Source organism: Anabrus simplex, chromosome 6 (genome assembly GCF_040414725.1).
Source record: "Anabrus simplex isolate iqAnaSimp1 chromosome 6, ASM4041472v1, whole genome shotgun sequence".
Taxonomy (NCBI): Eukaryota; Metazoa; Arthropoda; class Insecta; order Orthoptera; family Tettigoniidae; genus Anabrus; species Anabrus simplex.
This window is the reverse complement of record NC_090270.1, coordinates 83,806,020-83,828,853: the sequence shown is the minus strand read 5'-3', so window position 1 is coordinate 83,828,853 and position 22,834 is coordinate 83,806,020. Positions and strand designations below refer to the sequence as shown.

Below are 22,834 nucleotides of genomic sequence, written 5' to 3'. Positions count from 1 at the left end.
GATTAGTGTTATATAGAGGATGGTTGCCTAGTTGTACTTCCTCTTAAAACGATAATCACTACCACTACCCCCTCCAGAAAGTGCTGTCACTAAAATCCGTCCAAAGAGTCTGCGAACTAGGTCTGCACATGCCAAACACATGGAGGAAGTGAGAGGGTGAACATGGGTAGAGCCAGGCAGCTGAACAACTCACAGAGTAGGGAGCCTCGCTCTCACTATCAGAATGTGCAGTTATTTAAATTTTGTTACACAAATAGATATAGTATAGTGTTGCTTGAAAATGAGCAATATAGATGTTTCTTTCTCTTGTTCTTAACAGTGAAAAATTCAGTTAAGTAGAAATATATCACAATCACTAAATATGAAATAAGTCTTAATTCAATGTTTGTTTCACACAAATCAACTAAGTTGTTTCCTTTTTATTCAGTTCAAACTCTGATTTACATTTATTTCTGTGCCAGCAATTACAGCATTCTCCACATCTTTCTTGGTCTTAATAATGTTGTCAGTAAAAAAGATGAATAGGCAGGAACAACAAGTTCACATTTAATAATCTTCAACACATTAAGAAAATCAATTAACATTATGTATGTGTCAGATTTCATCATGTGCATGTATTCGGTATTGGGCCTGTGTTGGCTTAATGCCATCTTGTGCAGAGCTTAATCAGAACACCATTTCTGATGAGAAGTAGCCCCTTTATTATAAAAATACTCAGGGGCTCAAAACTTGTGACATGTGGTGTGATGATCAGGGGCCCCTAGCTGAGTCTGGAATTGCTTCAGCTTCTGCAATAGTTCTACATCAGATATGCCTCTGCCAACAAAGTCACCATCACTGTTGGTGAAGCTGCCATTATCCCTGCTGGTGTCCTCTCCCAAATAAATTATCGTATCATCCACAGCATGCTCCTCCCCCATTAGGCCATCAATTATCCACATCTTGTCTTCAACCAAAAGATTTTTCTTTCCCCTTTCCTCTAATTTTAAGTTCAGTTTTCAGGTCAGTATGAAGTGTGCTTCTGCCAACCTTCGGTACAGACTCATCCAAACGAATGAGCTCCAGAATCCGAAATGTTGGTGAAGCAATAATTATTATGGAGAATGTGTGCATATAGTTGACTTATTTAATTTTATTTATTTATTTATTTATTTCATGCCTTCATTTGGGCAAAGTTGGTTGTGAATAAATCAGGCCAATTTGTTGGAAATAATCATTTCATAATGTTGATGACAAAGATGAAATTATAAGAATTAGAAATTTATTAACTATTCATTGTAAAATAAAGGGCTGCCTTCAACACGTCTTTGTGGCATTAAAAAAGTGTAAATCTTGCCTGTGAGCGAGAGGGTGCTTCACGAAAAAACTGCTGATGAATTATCCTTGCACTGGCAATTGGTGGGGCCCGGTTTGGACATTTCTTACCTGGGGTTTCCAAATGAGGTAGTCCATCCCTCTCTTGCAATGTTTTCACTTCTTTCTGTATCTTATATATAGAAGTTTATCAAACTCCTGTAAGAGCACACTTTTCTACAACACAATCAGATATAGTTTTGTCACTACATGCATAAAGGTTCTCAAATACTATCAGAACAATACAGTGCTTTCCTGATCACAACACTGATCCAGCCTTACGATTTGCCACAATCACTGCAATTCAATATTGCTCCACTCAGTATGAACACTACTCATCAATTGTGGAAAGCTAAGCCAAACCTCCCACTCTATGCCTTCCCAGGCCTCGTATTTCAATGGACCAGGCAACTAATACCCTTCTAGCTGCAGATGATATGTTTCCACACTCGCACTTCACAGACTCCGTGGACAAAGTATACCTACCCTTACACATGGGATATGCCCTACATGGGGCAACTATCAAACTACAACCTAGGCATTTACATTGCAGATGACATAGGATACATGCATCTCTGGCATGAAGGGATGTGCAGCCATGGAGGTTATGAAATTGCATCCTGTGTTTACAAAGCATTCACTTCAGGCACTATAACAAAACAAGTGTTAAATATGTGGAGTGATAACTGTTGTTCTCAGAACAAAAACAAAATGATTCTGTTTGTGTGGATGTACCTTGTCTCAAAGGGCATTTTTCTGGGGATCAAGTAATAATAATGTTAAAAATAGAGTTCCTAGAAGGAATCCATATTTTAATTTCATCGATTGCAAATATTAAACATTTAAGCTCTTTAGGTTTTTTCAATCGTGAAATTACCAGCATTTCGCCCCAGCGTAGCAGTGGGCTCATCAGTTGGATTGCTACAACTTTCCAAGACGCTGGCGGCTAGTGTGCCGTTGAGGCACCACTGCAAGCCTCCTTTGGAAAGGCAGGCATTTATACAAGTGGAGGCACATGCTTCTCCTAGTGCACCGTCACTGCATTGTCCTACATAGGAGGCTTGCAGTGGTGTCTCAATAGCGCACTAGCTGCCAGCATCTTGGAAAGGTGTAGCAATCCAACTGCTGAACCCACTGCTACACTGGGGTGAAATGCTGGTTAATTTTACAATTGAAAAAAAAAGCCTAAAGAGCTTAAATGTTTAATAATAATATTATTGGTTTTACATCCCATTAACTACTTTTATGGTTTTTGGATACACCAAGGTGCCGGAATTTCATCCTGCAGAAGTTCTTTTATGTGCTAGTACATCTACCAACACTGAGTTGATGCATTTGAGCACCTTCAAATACCACCGACCTGAGCCAAGATTGAACCTACCAACTTGGGCTCAGAAATTCAGCGCTTTAACCATATAAGCCTGGCTTCTGAAGATCAATCACAAGTACTTAGTTACAGGTACTTGTGTGATGAAAATGCCAGACTTCATATGAGGTTCCCCCTGATTTGGCTGTATCATTACAACAACCAAAAAGCCATTCCAAGTAATGCTGATAACAGGAAGAGACTTTATCGACTTTAAAGCCATTGCAGAGAAGCTAATAAACACCAGCAACGAGCATATTACTGTAGCAAGATGGATTCAAATACAGTCAGATAGACTGCGAGTTGTTCTGAACAAAACAGCACCCTGGAAACAAGTGTGAGTAATGAAAAGAATTCAGCCAACCATGATAGCAGGAGTGAATCTACCTTTGCTGAGCTCTACACATAGACTGTCTGCAGAAATGAAGGCAGATATGGACAATGATTCTGTACCTGAAAGCAAACAACCTGGAGTTTTATGAAGACCTCTTGAAGTGAAATGATGAACTTCAAAAGATAATGCTTAGTCAAATTAAATTCAGTTTCATTTTGAGTGATTTGTTAGTTCAATGAAAGTTAGCATACATGCCATTTTTAAGGTCCAGATATTGGCTTAGATAATTTTTCACATAATGCAAGATGAAGGGTAGATACAATTTTTTTTCCCTGAAAAGAACATTTTCTAAACAAAAAAAATGTGATGATGTACATTCATGACTGTTACATACTATTAAAGAGAAAAGTGTCCATCTCCATGGCTACATGGTTAGCGTGCTGACCTTTGGTCACAGGGGTCCCGGGTTCGATTCCCGGCAGGGTCGGGAATTTTAACCTTAATTGGTTAATTTCGCTGGCACGGGGGCTGGGTGTATGTGTCATCATCATCATTGTGTTATTATGTCACATGACATTGATGGAATGAATGTGCAGAGATATTAAATTGAGCCTTTCCAAGGAAATGGATTTGTCATTAACCAATGTTCTGGCTTCCATGTCCCCCAGACCTTAACAAATTAGATCTTTATTTGTGAGGGCACTTGAAGGAGCACATTTATGTTACACCTTTGAATATACCAGACCTAACAGCTCACATATATGCTCCTGTGGCAATGGTGGGTGCAGATCTACCGTGGTTTTCCTATTTCCACACCAGGCAAATGTCGGGGCTGTACTTTAATCAAGAGAGAGAGAGTCAGAAACTGCAGATGAAGATTATTGCTAATTCAAGTGAATCACTCAGAAAGCAGTGATTCAGATCCCACTGAAAATCGGACTGTTCAGGTTAAAGGTAAGTTGCTGTTGTTGTTGTAACAGTGCTATTACCTGCTGACTTCGGAGGTCAAGGTTCGATTCCCGGTACTACCCAAGATGGTACATGCAGCTCACCTCCATTGGCGGTGTGCCTGAAAAGAGTTGCGCCACCTAAGGATGAGGACACACATTTCTTCTTCTTCCTATTATTATTATTATTATTATTATTATAACAATCATAACAACTTCGGTGAAATTCCTTGGTTTATACAGTGTTCAAATTGTAATGATGCTTCGCATAGGCTGAGTACCAACAAGTTTTCAATTATTCTATTATAGACATAGAAACTGAAACCCATAAAGCATGGTATCAGAGGGAATGCGTCAATCAAGATAAAAGCCTCTCATGGCCAGGTAATATGTTACTAGGTACTGATGGCCTGATGGCATCACAGGGTGGACTGTAGCAGACTTTGGGATGACTACACCTGGTAGGTTTGTTTGCCATAACAACTTGAAAGAGAATGCAGGACTTACTCCATATTCGAAAAGGCACGTTTATGGCAACAGCGTAACAAGTGTGTGGTGTTTTTTAATTCATGAATCAATATTGAAACCCATAAAGCAATACAGAGAAACAGAGGCAAACAGATTAATGAGAAACTACACATATTGAGAATGAAAATCTATATATATAAAATAAGAGTTTTGTCTGTACATTGCTCAGAATTTGAAAAGAATGGTATTTCTGTATCAGTCACGTCCATAGTAACAACAAAATGCACTTTTTTCTTTTCCTAATTTCTGTCTATCTGTCTGTCTGTATGTATGTATGTACACGCATCATGAGAAAACGACTGAAGAGAATTTAATGAAAGGCAGGGGATGAGCCTCTACAATCTAGGCTATAAATCATTTTATTCACGCTGAGTGATATGGTAGTTTAGGGGAAGGCCTAAAATTTAATTCTCAAATATTTATATTATTAGTGGTCCTATCGATAAATACTACATAACTAAAGTTACACAGAATTACATTTTCGATCATTTATGTCATACGTTTTTACTGTACCGGCTATGATAACACAGTCATGAATTTGTATTTTTGTTCCTAAGTCCATATCAACGCCGAGCCACGAGAAAATGGGTAACAGAATTTAATGAAAATCAGTATATAGAGTCGAGGAATAAGAAACTACAGTCTAAGCTGTAAACAATTTTATTCACCCTGGATGGAACTGTAGTTTAGGGGAAGGCGACTAAAATTTAATTTTTAAATACCTATGTTACTGGTCCTATCGAAAATTACTACATAACAAAAGTTATAGAGAATACAATTTCCGATCATTTATATTTTATTCAGTTTTGCCGTACCGAGTATGATATAAGAGTGGTATTTCAGAGTTGTAAGAAAACTAAATGTGAAGGCCTACAATATCAAAAGCGCATAACATTGATCAACAACATTATATTGACCATTGTTTGTTGAGATGTTCTTTGTCTATGATGCTGCCTCTCAACTCCGATAGATGGGATTACTGCTGCATACCGAGTATAACAGCCTGACTGAATATTGGTGGGAAATAGCTGAGGAGTTAAAAAAATTTCTTCTTTAGCGTGCCATTCCTCTGGTTCATACATTTTCTGATACTGCTGGTACGTAACACACTGGCTCATCATAGTACCCCAGCTATTCGATCCCTATTCTGACGCACTGTTTTGAATGAGCAGTGTGCACACTTAATGCAGAGACTCACTTAGTAGTAGTAGTAGTAGTAGTAGTAGTAGTAGTAGTAGTAGTAGTAGTAGTAGTAGTAGTAGTAGTAGTAGTAGATCACCTGTTCTAGAATTACAATTTCGGCCTTTTCCAAATTATAGCACCACAATTCAGTGAATAATTCAAAATTCAACCTGTCCTTAAGAAAAGCTTCTTCCTCATCACTTTTATTAAATTCTACATTCATTTTATTCCAAATTAGCAGTGAAGATGGGGGTTCTCCTCTGGTTTGGCAGAAAAATTTGCCTCCAAGTCAGATAGATTTTTCCGCCACCGGTGCAGTGAACCGAGATTTTCCAACTGATCGGATACTCCTAGCAAACAGATTAGTAAAAGGGCATAGTTTTTGCTCTGGGACTCTCCACTATTCGACCCCCCACCCTTCCCCGCCGAAAAAGACGAAGAGTGTTGATGGATCACAGCTGTCTGTGGCTTGATCATTCCAGCTCTGGAAATTTGGACTGTTCGTTAAAAGTGAGAAAATGTGTGGTTTTTAATTTGATCGAGTATTTCATATGAAAGAATTGATTTTAATCGTGCCATTCCTACTGACGTCATTGTAGTGACCTATGTTCATTTCAGTTGGGAAAACCACTAAGACAGTGGCGTATACTGAGGGCTACCAAGGCTATCAGTGAAGCCCATACCTCAAATACGAGCAATGGAAATCTAAAGCACGTTATAGTGTAAGCATCTGGCACATTGTTTCATTTGCAAACTTGAAAGCAATTGAGAAAAGACGTTGCACGTATTTCTGAGAACAAGGCTTCGGAGACTGATATTGCAGCCCAGACTCTCATCCCGCTCCCTGCGATACGCCTCACACGGCTTGCTGCTGTAAGCTTACAGGCGCGGGGACTGGCGGAGGATAGGTGTGCTAGGCTTCGGTCCGTCAGATCGCCACAGCTATCAACCATGCGTTACTCATCGTATATATTTCCTCACCTCATCTTTCTGACTTAATTTATTATACAGATAACAGAGTGCTGGTATTTCACTCCCGTTTACTTCTACATCCTTGTAGGAAGACACTGCAGGTCTGCTGTTTTAGGAGTAATATAGTTTTATTTTTATAGGTAGATCTGCTAAAATGAATTGCAATCTTTCAGGGTTTTTTTTTTTTTTTTTGCTAGTTGTTTTACGTCGCACCGACACAGATAGGTCTTATGGCGACGATGGGACAGGGAAGGGCTAGGAGTGGGAAGGAAGTGGCCGAGGCCTTAATTAAGGTACAGCCCCAGCATTTGCCTGGTGTGAAAATGGGAAACCACGGAAAACCATTTTCAGGGCTGCCGACAGTGGGGTTTGAATCTACTATCTCCCGAATACTGAATACTGGCCGCATTTAAGCGACTGCAGCTATCGAGCTCGGTCTTTCAGGTTTAGTGTTATCTTTTGTTAGTTGGAATCGAACCTGTGATCATGGGTCGGACACCACCACTGATCTTCCGAGGAAGATAATTAACCAGTGAACGATGGCAGGGTGACCAACTCTAAATTTTCAAATGGAAGACAGATTCTTAATGAAAAGAGGTCTTTTCATAAAAATGTTCTAAAATGGAGGACAAATGGAATTTTAATATTTACATACAAAATTTAGTATTACATACCTTGTAACTGTTATGTTGATGAAGATGCTGAAGTTGTAGCTATTTTATGCTGATACTTTCGGAGCAAAGATGAATTATTTTCTTGTAATAAATAATTGTAAAAGTCTCCACATGACATGTTTTTAAAGTTGTACTTCACTATTATAATACCCTTAACCGACTCGGTCAGCAAACGGTTTCTTCCTTCTGACCACTGTGTATTAATCAACGGTTTCAACGGTTGCATTGCAACCTGGAATAGCGAAATAAAACTGACAAATTTTAAGCAGCTCACTAAATGTTTCAAGGTCAGGGCTATATTTGAAAAACTCACACCACTGCTTATCTAATGTTGTATGTTTATCAATTTCGGAACTCCTAGTGTAATTCTGAACATTGCAAAATTGGTCAAAAAGTTTAGAATCATCAATCTCCACACCTTAAATTGCAAGTATTCGAGACAAGGAAGAACATCTTCAAACTGAATATCTTTCATAATATGAAGCTTCATCCATTTTCAGTGAGGGATTTCAGGGACTTTTTGACTTTAAAAGGTATGAATTTATTTTCCACCCTATCATTCAGTGTGGCCAGAGTTGAACCTAATATGTCGCAAACTTCTGCTATAGAGAGCGTTTCTTTATCAATGTATGACATTTTGTTGTGAAAAATGTGCATAGTGGAATGAAAAGCTCAGGTAAAGCACAGAAAACTCGTTTTCAAAAAAAGGACCTAATTATAGCAGGAACAGAATTTGAAGACTGAGAAAGAAAGTACGACTTTAGAGCTGCAAACAGTTTTAGCATTCTTTCTACTGCAGGAAACAAACTTAACCACCTTATTTTACTGTGACGCAAAAGCTGTTCATAATTTATTTCAACAAACTTGCAGAATTCTTTGAGTTGTACAAGTGCGAATTGTATAGATATGGAAATAATTGAAGACTTTTAAAATTATACTCTTTACATCAACTGGCAGTACATTTGCACCTTGTTGCAAACAGTTATGCAGTACATGTGCTGGGCATCCAACCCCGATTATATGTTCATTTAATTTACTTTTAAGTGCTGAAAATACGTTTTTGCCTTCTCTACGATTAACCCCGCCAAAATATTCATTTGCATTGTCTCCACTAAAAGCAACGCATTTAACAGAAATATTATGCTTCTTTAAAGTCTCGGAAACATAATTGGATATTGTCTCTGAAGTTTCATTAGGACATGTTTGTAGTTCTAAGACTTTAGTTTGAATACCATTTTCTTTATAGTCGAAATATTGTATAACAATAGGAAAAAGTTTCAAAGCCCCATGGTTGCTAGCATTAGTACCCACTCCGAACAAAGGAATACAATTATTCAATGTTTTAGTGATAAAGTCAATGGAATGAGGGGCGATTACATTATTTATGATAGCTTCAGTTTTGGTTCTAGTGTATGATATTTTGTTAGCAATCTCAGAATCTGCAAACAGTACTTTATCCAACTTTGATGTACAGTCCATAGACCTATACGACTGATGGTGAGAAATAGTGTGATATGCCAATGTGGCCTCTGCTGCCCAAACTTTCCTGTCTAGTGGGGAATGTTTAATCGGAAAAAAATGAATCAATATTACTGCTAAAAGAACAGCTTCTAATTGTTTTTCTATGCTTTTCACTAGCAATATGTCTCTCGAGATCACCTGCACCTTTGTTTCCAACAGTTACATAACAGTCACAAATATAACATTTCGCCTCACTTTCGTTACGTCCCTCTCTAAAACACGGGTACTTCTGTTTCAGTTTCTCCGATAACTTACATTTCCTCTTTTGTGCCTCGCCACTTTTGAGTGATGACATACTGATATTATTCAAATTTCATAATAAAATCACAAACACTCCACTCACTCAGAAGGTCCGAATGCAACTAGCACAAAAACAAAACTACGTAATACCGCAGCCAGCATTACTTGACTAGTGAATCCCCGCCGAGAATTCCCCGGCCCTGACCGAGCACGTTCAGATCACGTCGGGCGATGTCACCACTTTGGTGACAGGCCCTTCAGACAACTCTAATTTAAGATATGATTTATTATTAAGTGAGTAAATGACGTAGTCTGATAGGGGTATCCAGAATATGGACTGAAATAGAGGAGGTGCAACAAAAATAGCTTTGCCACAGAGAAAACAATAGGAAACTGAATGACTAAGAATACAACATGCAAAAAGCCGGACATTTAATAGCAAATAATAAATGCCTGCCGGACAGAGGACAAGCGTGAGAAAAGGAGGACATGTCCGGCAAATGCCGGGCGGTTGGTCACCCTAAGTCGATGGGTACGACCGCTGTAAAATTCAACATTTTATTTAACGATTATGATGATGATGTTAATAATAATAATAATAATGATGATGATGATGATGATGATGATGATGATGATGATGGTGCATGGCATCTGTATAGGCTTGGTGGTGACCTAATAGGGATAAAATGAATGGCGAAGACGTCATAAAAACCCAGTCCCCAAGCCAGGGAAATTAAGAGTATGAGGGGTTGGTTCTGAAAATTGATCCGGGGCCATCAGACCAAAGGCAAGCATTCTATCCATTTAGCCTCAAAGCTGGACTGCAATTTGCTAAACCTTAGGCTACCAACACGATTGATCAGGTGTTGAGTATTGGCAGTGGCAGAGGCCAGGGCAGTAGCTTGTGAAGAAAGCCTTGACAACACAGCAGGCTTCTCCGTTGGCTATTGGCTACAGCTCAAAATGCTTAAGGCTTGACGTTCCCTAAACTAACTATCGAAAAGGGGTAACCCAAGTCTAGTGGTAGCCCACATCTTGATACCAGCATATGCCACTGCACTAAGACAGTCTTTCTGAGGATGTAAAAAGGCAGGTGGGGAGTAAGTGTCTGCCATTATAATAAAAACTCCCCAACCTGATTGTGACTGATGGTAGGCAAGCGGGCCTACAATTACAATGAAAATTCCCTAACCCAGTCTCCATATGATAAAAGACATGTGGTACTTCCCCGTCGCGTTTCTAGCGTAACGTTAGGAGCTATGAAATTTAATACAGTCTTGCTCACGTGTACACTACCTAATCTAGAATTCTGTATACTATGTAGAATTCCGTAGCGAAGCACGGGTACATCACCTAGTAATGTATAAACATTTCAGCAGCGGTCAAAATGACTGCATTGGCGGTTCTAGGTATTTAATATAGTCCATTGATTCTAGTGCTAAAACAGTGATCATAACAACCACCACCACATCATAGTAAATCTAAATACAAGGGTTGTAAACAAAATTCAACACAGATATTACCAAGAGTTTATTGTGGTCATCAGCAAAATTTCATTACATCTCATCTCACCAGCGAAGTTCTGGACCTTCTGTCAAATGTGCAGCAGCCATAGTAAGGTGGTTTTGGTTTTATATCAATGGAGTGCTCTACTGCTTAGAGCAATGACAGAATATCAGGAAAGCTGATGCCTTAAAGAGCAAATCGAAGTCACAAAGACTGATGTCAAGGTCATATGGAGGATGTTCATGACTTTCCAATGCCACCTGCGCAACACAGTAGTCGCAGCTTCTGCCACATGGCAATGCTCATTGTCATGCAAGATACAAAGTGTATTATCCCACAAGAAATGTGGACGTCTCTGCTGCATAGCTATTTCAGTACGATTCTTTTCCCTGTGAGAAGTATTTTGAGAGAATGGTTGAACATAGAAATATGGTTGTGGTATACAAGAATAAGTCTTACAAAGTAGATGAGCCAGTCAGAGAAAAATGAGATTTGGGTAAGGTGGAGCAACACACTTCCCATTTAAAGTTTATGGAAGAATAGTATGAACAAATTTTTGCTAAGAAAGCAGAGAACAAAATGGTTGATGACAGAAGGCTGAAAACAAAATGGCACGTCTAGAAAGCAGGGATAACACAACTAGCACAACAGTAAGGAAGGCTGAATGATCACACCTGGAAACCAGGAAATGTGACCACTCTTGTTTACACCAGAATGCTCTTTGGGTTATCCATGCAGGAAATACACTATTCTTTGGTTACCAGGAAATAAACAGTAGGGAAGTGTACGAAGTTTGGATGTTTTATTTTCCAAGTGTACTAGATGAATCACACTTGGCAGAACTAGCAGGGAACTGCAACTGTCTTAGCTAACAGCATTCTACGTGAGTTATTCAGGCTTCCTTGTTTGTTTCCTTTTATCACTCACATGTTGAACTCTTAATGTCATTTGTAATCTTTTTAAAATTATTTACCTTGCAAAAGTTATCATTTGCCCTTATCTGCAAAAGGCACCAGACCTGGAAGATTGCACAGCAGATCATACTTAACCTTAACAGAAAGCCTTCTCTGCAGCAGAAAGGAACCACAAGAACCTTACTGGAAGGCACAAGTGATCAATGAATTGCAACTGTCTCAGACAAGAGACGTGGTTCAAATCCAGACATTGTTAAATATCTGTGGCCATTCTGAGCGATGTCTTTTGAGTTCTCTCTCTAATTAAATTACTGTGGCACTGAGGGACATTTTGCGAGGCCTTAGGAGTCTTTCATTTTCACATTCTTCGTAGCCCTTCCCTTTCTTTTGCCTACCTTTATTCTTGATTTTGGACCTCTTGCATTATCCTTCTGATTACTGTTAATACAGGATGGTTGCCCAGCTGTGCTTCTTCTTAAAGCAATAATATCTCTCTCTCTCTCTCTCTCACACACACACACACACACACACACACACACACACACACACCACCCCCCTCCAATTCTCTCCAAACTTGGGACTGATGACTATTCAACCCAGACCCTTTACACAGAATACGTGTATGTGTGTGAGATAGCATGAAGTTGTAGCTCCTCTTTTATCGGTTTAAGTTTGCATTTCTTGGCTAATATGTTTCTACTAGTTATTAGTGTAATTTTATATACATGAAATCAATATTTTGAAAACGCATTTATAGCAAGAATATGAGTTGTGTGGCACAAAATATCACAAAGATATTTATTCATAACATAAGATTAATATATTTTTGAGGAAACCCTGTGACCATTTGCAGGAAAAGGACTTCTCAACATTATTATATCTCTGCTTGTTGCTTGTTGTTTAAAGGGGCCTAACATCGAAGGTCATCGGCCCAGGTTATATCTTTAAATTGAATATTATATTCATTACAAACCTGATTGATTGCATTATAAAGAAGCATTGCAACAGTTAGAAATAATTACTTTTTAATTACTTATTTCGACCGAGCGGTATTGCCGCGCCTGTTAACGTGCTGTACGGCTATGGAGCCGAGCTCTGCATTCGGGAGATGTGTGTGTTTGAACCCCACTGTCGGCTGTCCTGAGAATGGCTTTCTGTAGTTTCTCATTTTCAGTTCCAGTTAAATACTGGGACAGTTCCTATTCACAGGCCACAACCGACTCCTTCCACCTCCTTACCCAATTTCATTCACAATCATTCATTTCATCTTCATTAACACTTCAACCAAGGCTGGCATCGGGAAGGACATCGACCGTAAAAGCGTGCCATAAAGAAAAAAAAAATATTCTTGCATTCGTTTTCAGCGAGCATTCTTTCTCTCTTCTAATGTTGTTCTAATGTTATTAGCTTTATGTCCCACTAACTACTTTTATGGTTTTCAGAGACGCTGAGGTGACAGAATTTAGTCCCGTAGGAGTTCTTTTACATGCCAGTAAATCTCCTGGCATGAGGCTGATGTATTTGAGCACCTTCAAATACCACCGGACTAAGCCAGGATCGAACTTCCCAAGTTGAGGTCAGAAGGCCAGTGCCTCAACTGTCTGAGCCACTCAGCCCAGCACAATAAGTAAACACATATCAATGAATAGTTAATATAGTAAAACCACATTAACACAAAATCCCAGGGATCGGAAAATCAAGAGTTGGTGTTAAATTATTTTGTGTTCAATGAGTACCCAAATTTAAGATTATCAATCACTATACAGTACAGGTGCAATTTACAGTATATAATACTACATAAATAACAGTTAAGGCACTTAAGTAATTTTCATGAGAAAAATTCAAGTATGTCCCGCCGTCGCTCGCAGGAACGAAAGTGCCTTGTCACTTTGTGGACAGCTGTATCCATAGCTTCAGTAAACTCAGCTGTGCACAACTTAAGAAACACAATAAACAACGGTGGTTTATGTTAAGCAATATATAACGATGCACGGGTCTTTACTGCATATATTGTTTAAACAAAATTTAGTGGACTGGCTCCTTGGCTGAATGGTCAGTACAGACGCCTTCAGTTCTGAGGGTCCCGGGTTTGATTCCTGGCCTAGTTTGGGATTTTAGCCGTGCATGGTTAGTTCTTCTGGCCTGAGAACTGGGGTTTGTGTACATGCCACACATCTTCATTTATACATAATATACCACACTATCAACTCGCAAAAGTGAAGACATCCCTCCACATAGGGTTGACATTAGCAAGGGCATCTGACAGGAATCCTGAGCCAGGTCCATATATACAACACGAACAGCACTTGCAACTCCCACCAGGTTTGAGAAAAATTGGTAGAAGAAGAACAAAACTACAACTGTTGCTGTTCTGACAAAGATAAGGTTAATGAATGAAGGATGTATAGAGTGCACAAAGGTACAAGATACACCAGTGAATATGGTATATTTGGAAATATCTTCTTTCTTGCAAACCGGCCAAACTTAGGACCACGCCAATACAACTTCACTTCCTTCTTATCATCCCTTCTTCCTTCCTCTTTCTCCACAGTGCCTTCATTCTTCCAGAATGTTGCGCTCTTCTCTCTTCAGTCCATCTTCCCCCTCTGCGCTCTTTCTTTTCTTCAACTAGAACTTTTATGTTGGAAAGTCTTTTCCTGAATTGGTCTCTATCACAACATTCTTCATCTGCAATTCCTAACCTCTTGAGTTCTTCCTTCATCAGCTTGGCATATCCCCCCTGGCTCTTCAAGTAGTATATTTTATTAAAAATTGGTTTATTTAACCTTGCTGGATCCATTCTGACCATGTGTCCATAGAATCGCAGCCGTCTTTTCCTTATTGTTGTTTCCAGGTCTTCTGTTCTTTTGTATATCTCCTTATTTGATCGTAATCTGTAGTTTCCCTCTACCACCTTGGGCCGTAAATCCTCCTTAATATTCTCCTTTCAATCTTTAGTAGTTTTTCCAGGTTCGTTAACGTTGCTGTTTCCACCCCATACAGAATAACTGCTTTTACCACAGCGTCATGTCTTAGTTTGGCACTGATGGAAAGATTCTTTTTGTTGTAAATGGCTTTGGTGGCAGTGTTTAGCCTTTCCAACTTAAGTCTTCTATCTTCCATGGCCTCTTTATCCATCCCGTTGCTGCTGATAATCTCTCCCACGTATTTATAAACTGCTTTGTGACCTTCACTTTGCCATATTTCGTCTTCATTGCTCTCGTCACATAATTCCTGTCCGTGCTCATCATCTCTGTTTTTGTGAAGGAGATTTTTAAACCTGTTTTCTCGGCTATCTCCTGTAGTTCATTTATCTGTGTTATTGCTTCCTGCCTGTCTCAGCGAAGAGTGCCAAATCATCAGCAAAGGCCAAACACTTGGGTTTGACATGTTTATTTTTACTACCTATTATAGCACCTGAGTCATTATGTTTCCACAGTGTTTTCATGACCTTATCTAGAACCATATTGAAGAGTGTTGGGGATAGGCTGTCACTCTGTCTCAGACCTGTTTTTATCTGGAAGGGTTTACTGATCTCTCCTTGAAATTTCACTTTGGATATGGTGTTTGTTAGTGTTAACCTAAGTAAGTTGAGTGTTTTTTGATCGATGCCATATTCTCTCAAAATTTCCATCAATGTGTCTCTATATATTGAATCATATGCTTTTTGAAAATCAACGAAAGAGATGGTCGCGCATTGTAATATTTGATTATCATTTTTAGACTCAAGATATGATCCTGACAAGAGCGCCCTCTCCTGAAGCCACCCTGATACTCTCCCAACTTGTGGTCAATTTGCGGTGTCAGTCTGTTCAATAGGAGTTTAGAAAAAATCTTATACGCGACAGATAAAAGTGATATTCCTCGGTAGTTGTTGACGTCTGTTTTCGGTCCCTTTTTATGTAGCGGGTGTATTAATGCCACCAGCCAGTCTTCTGGTATTTTTTCATCTCTCCAAATATTCCGGAACAGTTCTGTCACTTCAGTGATAAAGGCGTCATTGGTTATTTTCCATAGTTCTGCTATTACTCCATCTTTACCAGATGCTTTGTTGTTCTTTAGGGAGTTTATTACTTCCCTTACTTCTTCCTCATCTGGTGGTTTGGAATCTGGGTTCTGGATTGTGTCCTTCTCAATCTCCAATTTTTCCCGTGGCAATTCACAGTTAATGAGGTCTTCAAAGTACTTTGCAAGGATCTCACAGTTATCTTTATTGTTCAGGGCAAGAGTTCCGTCCGTTTTCTTGAAATGCAGGCTCGGTGCTATATAGCCTTTGATTCTATTTTTAAAGACCCTATGGAATAATCTGGTATTATTTTTCTTGAAGTATTCATCCATTTCTGTGACTTCTGGTGTTCTCTTCCTACTCTTCTCAGTGTTTGGTGGGTTTGTTTCCTTATTTCTCGTGATTTTTCCAAATTTGTCACAGTCTTATTCTCATTCCATGATTTCCATGCCTCAAATATTTCTTTGATTACATTTTCACATTCTGCATTCCACCATGCATGCTTGCTTCGACGTTTCGTAGATATTTGGAAATATATTCTTAAGAAAATATGATAATTTCACAGTTGAGGTAGAAAAATAATTTTTTTTTTGTAAATATTGAAAATTTCACAAATTAGTAGACCTGGCAGTGGATTAATTGGTAAGAAAGTACTGTACTTGTAATTATGGAATAAAGGTATGGTAATGTTATGAATGCTGAAGATAATAAGATCTTTCAATGGTATTAGGTTTACAAAGCCTATGGAGTCTTTCATTTCCATGTTCATGGCTCTTCCCTTTCTTTTGCCAATAACTTCATTCATCAAAGGACCTGATCTCTTCCTTTTTCCCTCTGATTAACGTTAAGAGAGGATGGTAGCCCAGTTGTACTTCCTCATAAAACAACAATAATAACAACCACCACCACCACTACCCCCATTAAACAACCAGAGCCCCGTAGATTCATGTATGCTTACGTTACATGGACACATATAGGTCTTATGGCAATGATGGGACAGGAAATGCCTAGGAATGGGAAGGAAGCGGCTGTGGCCTTAATTAAGATACAGCCCCAGCATTTGCCTGGTGTGAAAATGGGAAACCACGGAAAACCATCTTCAGGGATGCCGACAGTGGGATTCGAACCCACTATCTCCCAGATGCGAGCTCACAGCTGCGCGCCCCTAACCACACGGCCAACTCGCCTGGTAAATTCATGTATGGATGACAGTAAAGGGAAGAGGCAGAGACCAACAATAAGGTATGGTATTTAGTTATTTTAAGGTGAGAAATGGAGTATGTGAAGTTCTGGATAAAGATGTTTAAAAAAAATAATAAATTACAACTGGTTTATAAAAGATGGTAAAACATTATTTATTAGTATTAGTATTAATACAACAGATGATAAATCAGCTTTGGACATGACATTACTTCTACTTGCGAAGACTTGTTGGTAGATCATCTGCAACAGAAATAGGTTGTGTCAAGAACATCTTCCAAATATTCTAGACCTAACCAAATTTTGTACACATGTAAGAAAGATAATGATGATTGGAGACCCTAGAAAGTGATGAATAGACTAGAAGATGACAAGTCATTAAATAAGCTGAGATAAAATTGATTTTTCATGTTTCATAAAGTAAATAACTTAAGCATCTATGCACTAGGTCTAACAGTAATAACATATTAATGATAAATGTGTATGGCACAAGAATTCTAGAAAACTCACTTTGCTACATTAACATGAATTCTGCTCAGAAACTAATCCTTTTAGTGCCAGCACAGCATACAGTAGAAATATACACAGTGCCTAATTACCTTATATTAAATACTACATGCAATAAGGGAAACCGCTCCAACCGAAACATTAATGCAAAAAGCTCATTGAAAAGATGCAAAACATTTCTAACCCGCGGTAACTCGTGCAGCGGGGAAAAGACCACAGGCTGGCTCTTTTACTCTGTCATTGGTCATGCGGTTGACAGACTGGTGGTCCCCTCCATGATATCCATGGTGGGAGGTATTACCAAGCAAATCTGCTGTTACAACAGTCGTGCAGTCACCAGGAGTCTTGTCTGGAGTGAAGACTGTTCCACTGTTGTGCTTTAGACCAGGCATCATCAAACAAGAGCGAAATGCCTTTGGAGCCAGTTTGCTCCCCGCTCTCGAGGTACGAGAGCAGCTTAGCAAGCAAGTAGGGGAAGTGCATGACGTAGTACGTACTGCATGCCAGTGGCGCAAAGGTAAAGCGCCACGCAAATTACCCACTCCCGGCACGGGGAGGTAGTGACGAAAAATAACGATACGGGACTCATCCGAGGCCCAGTAATCGGAATGAGTACACTTTAAGTCCTTTAACGAATATCAATTGGAGGGCAAGTCTGGTGCCAGCAGCCGCGGTAATTCCAGCTCCAATAGCGGATATTAAAGTTGTTGCGGTTAAAAAGCTTGTAGTTGGATTTGTGTCCCACGCTGTCGGTTCATCGCTCGTCGGTGTCTAACTGGGACGTGGGACATCCTGCCGGTGGTGGCGAGTCAAAAGCGCGCGGCCGCTGTGGTTATCCGCGTGCGGTTCCTACGCGCCGTGGGCAGACCCCGATGAAATCCTACCGCGGTGCTCTTCATCGAGTGTCGAGGTGGGCCGGCACGTTTACTTTGAACAAACGAGTCGTCAATAACTTTTAGCTCATAACGTACAAGTTACCCTCACCATCATCAAATGATTCAATGCCTTTTTGACTAGAATGTCAATAAACCCATATTCTTAACAACGTTTTAGTATCGCATCAAATTGAGATGGTCCATAGAGGTCCAATTTAAACATCATTCATCAACCTTCAACTACAACTTCGTATTTTTTCATCAAAGTGAACCACAACTTAACCATATGCCATTGACTTTGAACTTTTATCTCATTTAAACAATTAATTACAGGTCATTTGACCATCCTTCAACATTATCTTATTCAACATCATTTTTTGAATAAATACGATTTTGATCGTCATTCTTGTCATTGTCTAATTGTAACCGCTGGTCGGTCAACATAATTTTATAGCAATCTTACCACTTGTTTATAACAGACTGTTGCTTTGTTCATTTTACTTATAATAGTAGCCTTCTAATGTCAATATTGCAAATACTTTCACCAATTGTAAACTCCTCACTCATTGTAATATCTTTAAAACCAACATTGTACTAGTCTTTTACCATATGTTAATTTTAATCCAAGTCTCTTCAAAGCTTTTAATAAATTAGTTTTATTTTACTTATACGTAAATCAGGTGCCTGATTTTATTTCAAGGTTAAGGCAATGGCTGATGATGCCTATATACAAGGCAAAACATGTACCATTTTAGTTAACATGTCAATATAAATCAACAAAGACAAGACTTATTGTATTGATTAGGTGGTCAAATTAATAAATTAACTTATTGTTATTATTCCAATTAGACTACTCTTGTCGGAGAGCAACAAGGAGTATGCTCAAGGTTTTACATCCCCATCCGATGGACGAATCACCATTAACAGCACCATAAGCCCTCACTCAATATAAGCACTGCGAAGAGGTTTGGAATTAAATCCAGGCTTCTGACACATAATCTAGTGATTAGAAATTGTATATTACCACCTCTCCCACCCAACCAGCCAACATTTTGATGGGACTTGAACTGGCTAACCACGATGTCAGACCCTATAGACTTGATGCCGTAACAATCATGGGTATTTAATTGTTGACATGTTATTTCTTAATTCTAAACAAATTTACACATCTTCAAGACTACACGTTCCAAATCATTTTACACCTCAGGGGTAGTAGATGTGCTAGGCTCAGGCTCCATCTGTACGGCACTCATCTCACGGTGCTTGGAAACCACTTTTCGACACTCCTGATGAGACTTTTCAGGCTCTGCATTGGTGATTTTGGACTAAATGAAATTCTGACTAGTTGCTGAAAGTGCTTTCGGAAATTTTGAAGCCATTTACTACTATACTCTATGTTGTGATATTTTACAAAAAAAGAAATATTGCACACTCCTTTGCACCACAATTTTCTTAAATGTTCACCATCTGATTTTGTTTTTCATGTTATTGCGTACTTACAAGTGAGGTATTACACGGCAGTAATTGCACAACCAGGGAGAATTAAATTAAGCAATGCACTTACCAAGATATTCCCAACAGAAGGTCGTTGCAACGCGTGGAAGTTACCTGAGCCCACTGAGGTTAGGTGGATTAAGCAATAATTAAATTATTACTGACTAAAATAAAACCAGTTTCAAGTTAAACAGAAATTTTAATATAAAGATACGAAATTAAATGACAAAATAAATTGCAAGTCCCGAAGTTGAAGTACAGAAAAGATTAAATTAAATCACAAAATATAGGTCATTAAACCTTGATCAGGGTTAAAATAAAATAAGTCTGTTTTTGCAATTCATTTCCCAGAGCTAATTATCAATGTTTAAAAATAAAATGAAGAAATGGAGTACTTTTCGAGAATCCCAATTCCGAGATCTTGGATTAGCTACAAAATGATAGTGGAGTAGAAAAGTGTTTCTTCTGACTACTTCAAAAGTAAACCAAATGTAATTCGGATAAGCTAAGTCACCGATCACAAGTTCCACCAGGAACAAACATTAGGAACGCAAAATCAAGAATAAACATTTACGTGAAAAATATACATGAAGAATCACCAGAACAAATAATTTTACAGAATCAGATATTTAAAAACATTAACCACCGCGTAACACAGAGATGCGAAGGCACATATCCAGTCCCACGTCAATCACCAAGAACAAAATCACACAATTACCGGGATGTCAAGAATTAAACAAAGATAAGACCGTCAAATGTCAGGTCAAACACAGCACACGCCCCCACACATTAGTTATGAATGCTGCCGTAGCAACAGGGTTACGTGACCAAATAAACCAAAATGGCGGCTCCCTAAACAGTAACCTTCCAAAGGCAGAACTAGTCATCAGAAACAATTTTCAACTCTTATATTCACCTTCGTTCACATGTTACTACGGATAATAGGATATTTAAGATATAACTGGTTGAATTAACCCCGACACAAGTGATAAGGATACTCATTTCTAAGTGTAGTAGTTCGGGACACATACGTGTTACTAAAACATCATTTGTATGAATTACTTCTAAGAAAACGTTCTCAGAATGATTATCAAAACAAATAATCCTCCAAATCATTACATCGAAGCCCCACAAAATACTGGTAATTATTTCTCAAAAAGATAACCTTAAATTACAGTTTCCTTTTGTCCAAATAATTTCTCACTTTCGGAGGTAATACAATTTTACATAACACGATTTAGATGAATGTATTCCAAAACCATTTAGTAAGATTCAATCATTGTTAGGGCTTGCCACTTCATGGTAGTTCCGGGACCAACAAGAACAGAAATGCTACTTACAGATATCAATGATGAAAAGAAAAATAAATCAAAAGAAATTTGGCGTATCGCCATATGGTGATACAATCACCCAGGATCAAAGGTTAACATTTTTCCTCCACCTTCTGCTCAAAATATAATCCAAAAGTCCAGGCAACAGCAAGAGTTGATCCTTCTTGTACAAAAAATCCGTAATAACAACTGCCAGTCACTCGATTGTCGTTAATGCATGGAGAAAACGAAGCTGAGTTAAGTTCGGTGATTGCTGCTAGACGGCAGTACAATCTCAACAGCATGCCAACTGGATGCTAGCGCTACCGTGGCAGATCTGTTCAATAATGAGCTTGCAGCATAATATACTTCCAGTCAAATTCCGACGAGCTCAGTAGGCCGAAATAATACATGATAATTAGTTTTGATCAAATATAGTAACTTGGTATGTGTCCAAGCACGTTATAACACATCCAAAATCTGTTACAACGTATACATGCAGAATTCACTGAGACAAATCAAACTACACCTCATACAACGTGCTACCATGCTGGAGTCAAGAGCTATACTAACTGTTAGCCGCACAGTATGGTGATTTAGTACCACAAGATGGCAGCTCTACTGCATCACTCAATGAAGTCATACCAAGATCAGAGTCTTGTACCTACATATAATAGTTCTTTCTCTTCGACATTAGATACTGAACACTGTCGTCATGCATGTTTTCTAGAAATCAATTTTAATTTAAAAGTTTCATGTTGTTTTAACACTCACAGGTCTAAGTGTTCTGAAACTATGAATGTATTATGTCAAAAAGGATATAAAGACTAATTTTCTTCTTCTTCTTCTTCTTGTTTTATGACCACATAGGATCACTTTAGTCAGTCCATCGTTCAGGTTTCTCTCTTTGAAGGGATTGTTCGGGCTTTGCGGTCCTCCCAGTACTTCTTCAGACACTTGTTGGTTTGTTTCACATACGGGTAAAGTGGACGTTTGTATTCTTGACTTTGTATTAAATTTTATCTTATTTGTGGTGTCTTCTGTTGTAAGGCCTATTTTCTTTAGATCTTCTCTTACTTCTCTGATCCATTTACATCCTGTTGTGGTATTTTTTGAGATGAAATTATGTTGTACTAATTGTTTCAGAAGTCTCGAATCCTGCATCCTCATGATATGTTCAGAATCCCAGTCTCCTCTTACGCATACTATTTGTAATGGGTTCCAGCTCTTTGTACTCAACTTTGTTAGATATTATCCGCCACTGTCCATCTTTCTGGTATTTTTTTTTTTTTGATGCAAGTCCTTCCAATCCTCCTTTCAATTTTCTGAAGTCTGCCAGTCTTTGTTTATTCAGGTGAAAAAGTGTTTCTGCTGCATATGTAGCTTCCGGTTTTATAACTGTGTTATAGTGTTTCTCTTTTTTTTTTTTTTTTTTTTTTTTTTTTTGCATTTTTTTTTTTGGCAAGTTGCTTTACGTCGCACCGACACAGACAAGTCTTATGGTGACGATGGAACAGGAAGGAGCGGCCGTGGCCTTAATTAGGTACAGCCCCAGCATTTGCCTGGTGTGCAAATGGGAAACCATGGAAAAAACCATCTTCGGTGCTGCCGACATTGGGGTTCGAACCCACTGTCTCCCGAATACTGGATACTGGCCGCAATTAAGCGACTGCAGCTATCGAGCTCGGTGTTTTTGCATTTATTGAAAGGCATTTATTTTTGTAGATATCCGATGTTCATTTTTGTGCTTTAGCTAATCTATATGTTCTTGTTTGGAGTGAGATTTTTTCATTTAGGTTATGTGTTATTACTTCTCCAAGATATGTAAATTGAGTTACTATTTTGATTTTATTACCATTTATGGTAACTTCTTTTAGTTGTGTTGGTTTTGTTTTCTGTTTTTTC

The 22,834-nt window shown here is 38.7% G+C and overlaps 1 protein-coding gene across 2 annotated transcripts in view; it reads right to left on the bottom strand.

Moving 5' to 3' along the window:
• Nucleotides 1-16,873: 16,873 nt before the first annotated feature.
• Nucleotides 16,874-22,834, bottom strand: part of LOC136876123 (poly(A)-specific ribonuclease PARN) — a 271,064-nt gene continuing 265,103 nt past the window's right edge. For both annotated transcript variants that reach the window (XR_010860537.2, XM_067149805.2), the window contains one exon: nucleotides 16,874-16,986. The gene's annotated coding sequence lies outside the window, so the exon portion shown is untranslated. The remainder of the gene's footprint in view (nucleotides 16,987-22,834) is intronic.